The sequence below is a fragment of the Mytilus californianus genome, unplaced genomic scaffold (genome assembly GCF_021869535.1).
Source record: "Mytilus californianus isolate M0D057914Y unplaced genomic scaffold, xbMytCali1.0.p SCAF_2, whole genome shotgun sequence".
NCBI classification, from domain to species: domain Eukaryota; kingdom Metazoa; phylum Mollusca; class Bivalvia; order Mytilida; family Mytilidae; genus Mytilus; species Mytilus californianus.
This window is the reverse complement of record NW_026262668.1, coordinates 113,491,800-113,496,154: the sequence shown is the minus strand read 5'-3', so window position 1 is coordinate 113,496,154 and position 4,355 is coordinate 113,491,800. Positions and strand designations below refer to the sequence as shown.

The following is a 4,355-nucleotide window of genomic DNA, read 5'->3' as shown; positions in this document are numbered from 1 at the left end:
GTCAGGTGAACCTTGTCTGACGGACATGTAGACCTTGCAAGGATACCATATACCGGGTATTAGTAACCAAATACACTTATCCTAGAACTCATAAGCGAGACATTCACATGACGAAATAAATAGGGAATGTGTCCATGGGACACAGATGATGCCCCCGCTTGCATATCATATAAAGTTATAAAGGGACATAACCGTAGAACCGTAAAAGTGACACTACCCAAATTTGTACTTGATCTGAGTTTTGTGGTAATAAGTATTGTGTATAAATTTCATAACATTTTGGTGGTTGAGGCTAACTTAATTTAGAGAACAGAAACGAAAAATTCAGCAATTTTTCCATTTGTAAACGGGCATAACTCTAGAACTGTTAAAGTGAAACCACCAAAATTCAAAATTGGTCTGTATTTTGTGGTAATAAGTATTGTGTATAAGTTTCATAACATTTGGTTGAGGCAAATTTAAGTAAGGGAACGGAAACGGAAAATTCAGCAATTTTTCCGTTTGTAAAGGGGCATAACTCTAGAACAGTAAAAGTGACACCACCAAAATTCAAACTTGATATGTGTTTTGTGGTAATTAACATTGTGTATAAGTTTCATAACATTTTGGTGGTTGAGGCAAACTAAAGTTATAGAACGGAAACGAAAAATTCAGCAATTTTTCCATTTGTAAAGGGGCATAACTCTAGAACGGTTAAAGTGACGCCACCAAAATTCAAACTTGATCTGAGTTTTGTGGTAATAAGCATTGTGTATAAGTTTCATAACATTTGGTTGAGGCAAACTAAAGTTAGAGAACGGAAACCAACTTTGAGACGTACGGACGGACAAGGGTAAAACTTATTGCCCCCTCCGCTACGGCGGGGGCATAAAAAAAAAGAAAAAAAATGCTTCGCCGAGCGCAGCTGGATACGACCGCAGAGGTCCAACCCTGAACAGTTGGGGGCAAAAATGGACGCAATATTCGCGCGTGATACAGGTCTGACTTTGGATTGTAATTAAATATTTGCCACATAAAAGGTTTCTGACACGGAATAACTGTAGTCAAAGAACTTAGAATTGGTTATATGATTTGAATTTATATACAATTTTTTGCTTTTGTTCAATACACTTTGCTGTTGCGAATGACCCCTCCCCCACAAAAAAAAAATTAAAAAAATTACCCCCCCCTTTTTTTTTGCTTTTGTGCAATACACTATGATGTTGGGTATTAACCCCCCCCCCCCCCCCCCCCCCCCACACACACACACACTTTTTTTTTTGCAAAAAAAATTATATTTGAAGGATTTTTCTTTTTAATTTCAATAAAATGCTTCGCTGGGCGCAGCTTGATACGACCGCAGAGGTCGAACCCTGAACAGTTGGGGCAAGTATGGACACAACATTCAAGCTTGATACAGCTCTGAATTTGGATTGTGATTAAATATTTGACACAGCATAGGTTTCTGACACAGAAAGAATGTGGTCTAAGAACTTCAATTTTTTTAATTTACCTATTATGGTCCAATGTCCAAAATCAAAATACATGTTTAGATTCAGCATATCAAAGTACCCCAAGAATTCAATTTTTGTTGAAATCAAACTAAGTTTAATTTTGGACCCCAACTTGGACAAACTTGAAAACTGGTCCCATAATCAAAAATCTAAACACATGTTTAGATTCAGCATATCAAAGTACCCCAAGAATTCAATTTTTGTTAAAATCAAACTAAGTTTAATTTTGGACCCTTTGGACCTTAATGTAGACCAATTTAAAAATGGGACCCAAAATTAAAAATCTAAAATCACGGTTAGATTTGGCATATCAAAGAACCCCAATAATTCAATTTTTGATGAAATCAAACAAAGTTTAATTTTGGACCCTTTTGAACTCAATATGAACCAATTTGATAGCGGGCCCACAAATAAAAAATCTAAATACATGGTTAGATTCAGCATATCAAAGAACCCCATATATTCAATTTTTGTTGAAATCAAACAAAGTTTAATTTTGGACCCCAATTTGGACCAACTTGAAAACTGGGCCAAAAATCTAAAATCTAAATACATGTTTAGATTCAGCATATCAAAGAATCCCAAGAATTCAATTTTTGTTAAAATCAAACTAAGTTAAATGTTGGACCCTTTTGACCTCAATGTGGACAAAGTTGATATTGGGGCCCAAAAATCAAAAATCTAAATACATGGTTAGATTCAGCATATCAAAGAACCCCATATATTCAATTTTTGTTGAAATCAAACAAAGTTTAATTTTGGACCCCAATTTGGACCAACTTGAAAACTGGGCCACAAATAAAAAATCTAAATACATGGTTAGATTCAGCATATCAAAGAACCCCATATATTCAATTTTTGTTGAAATCAAACAAAGTTTAATTTTGGACCCCAATTTGGACCAACTTGAAAACTGGGCCATAAATAAAAAATCTAAATACATGGTTAGATTCAGCATATCAATTAATCCCATATATTCAATTTTTGTTGAAATCAAACAAAGTTTAATTTTGGACCCCAATTTGGACCAACTTGAAAACTGGGCCCATTATCAAAAATCTAAACACATGTTTAGATTCAGCATATCAAAGAACCCCAAGAATTCAATTTTTGTTAAAATCAAACAAAGTTTAATTTTGGACCCTTTTGACCTCAATATGAACTGATTTGATAGCGGGGTCCACAAATAAAAAATCTAAATACATGGTTAGATTCAGCATATCAAAGAACCCCATATATTCAATTTTTGTTGAAATCAAACAAAGTTTAATTTTGGACCCCAACTTGGACCAACTTGAAAACTGGGCCCATTATCAAAAATCTAAACACATGTTTAGATTCAGCATATCAAAGAACCCCAAGAATTCAATTTTTGTTAAAATCAAACTAAGTTTAATTTTGGACCCTTTTGACCTCAATGTGGACAAAGTTGATAACGGGGCCCAAAAATCAAAAATCTAAATACATGGTTAGATTCAGCATATCAAAGAACCCCATATATTCAATTTTTGTTGAAATCAAACAAAGTTTAATTTTGGACCCCAATTTGGACCAACTTGAAAACTGGGCCACAAATAAAAAATCTAAATACATGGTTAGATTCAGCATATCAAAGAACCCCATATATTCAATTTTTGTTGAAATCAAACAAAGTTTAATTTTGGACCCCAATTTGGACCAACTTGAAAACTGGGCCACAAATAAAAAATCTAAATACATGGTTAGATTCAGCATATCAAAGAACCCCATATATTCAATTTTTGTTGAAATCAAACAAAGTTTAATTTTGGACCCCAATTTGGACCAACTTGAAAACTGGGCCACAAATAAAAAATCTAAATACATGGTTAGATTCAGCATATCAAAGAACCCCATATATTCAATTTTTGTTGAAATCAAACAAAGTTTAATTTTGGACCCCAATTTGGACCAACTTGAAAACTGGGCCAAAAATCAAAAATCTAAATACATGTTTAGATTCAGCATATCAAAGAACCCCATATATTCAATTTTTGTTAAAATCAAACAAAGTTTAATTTTGGACCCTTTGGACCTTAATGTAGACCAATTTGAAAACTGGACCCAAAATTAAAAATCTAAACACACGGTTAGATTCGGCATAACAAATAAATAAATGTGGTCAAAGATTTTACAAATATAATGCGCCATACTGTCCAATTAAAGATTACGTCTTGAAATTTTTCAATATTTGAAATTTGAAAAAAAAAAATATTTGAAGAATAATTCTTTTTAATTTCTGAAATCTGAAATGAGAAAAAATTGACCCCCCACAATTTCTTTAAACCCCCCCCCCCCCTTTTTTTCCCCAAAAAATTCTTTCCCTCAAGATATGGTCATAATCTCAATTCAAATTTCCAATGGAGTTTGCAACCATAATTACCCATTTAAATTTACCATAGTGCTAACTTAATCTATTTTATAATAGAATTTAAAATATAGTGTCAAATCTTTCATATGGATTTTGTTGTAAAAAAAAAAGATGCAACATTTGCAGATATTTTTACTGGTCTTCCTTTATAAATATGCATTTCTTTAAACAAAATTTAAAAGCAGTGTAAGGGAAGTAACCAAAACGTTGTATTTGGATTACCTCCCTTACACTGTTTTAAATTATCTTAATTGTTCATTAACCATTACTTTATACATAATTTAAAAGCAGTGTAAGGGAGATAATTTCAATGATGTATTTGATTTATCTCCCTTACACTGCTTTAAATTATGTTTTGTACTAAAGTATTTGTCCATTAACCAGGACAACCTTGTTTTTCCCCCTTTTTTGCCCCTAATTCTTAAACGGTTTGAGCCATAACCCCCCAAAGCAAATCCTAACCATCCCTTTGT

General features: G+C 32.9%; 1 long non-coding RNA gene across 1 annotated transcript; it reads right to left on the bottom strand.

Moving 5' to 3' along the window:
• Window positions 1–2,152: 2,152 nt before the first annotated feature.
• On the bottom strand, window positions 2,153–3,240 carry LOC127730773 (uncharacterized). Its single transcript, XR_007995298.1, has 2 exons — window positions 2,907–3,240; window positions 2,153–2,644 (listed from the first exon to the last, which is right to left on the bottom strand). It is a non-coding gene; the product is annotated as an uncharacterized LOC127730773 (long non-coding RNA).
• Window positions 3,241–4,355: the final 1,115 nt, after the last annotated feature.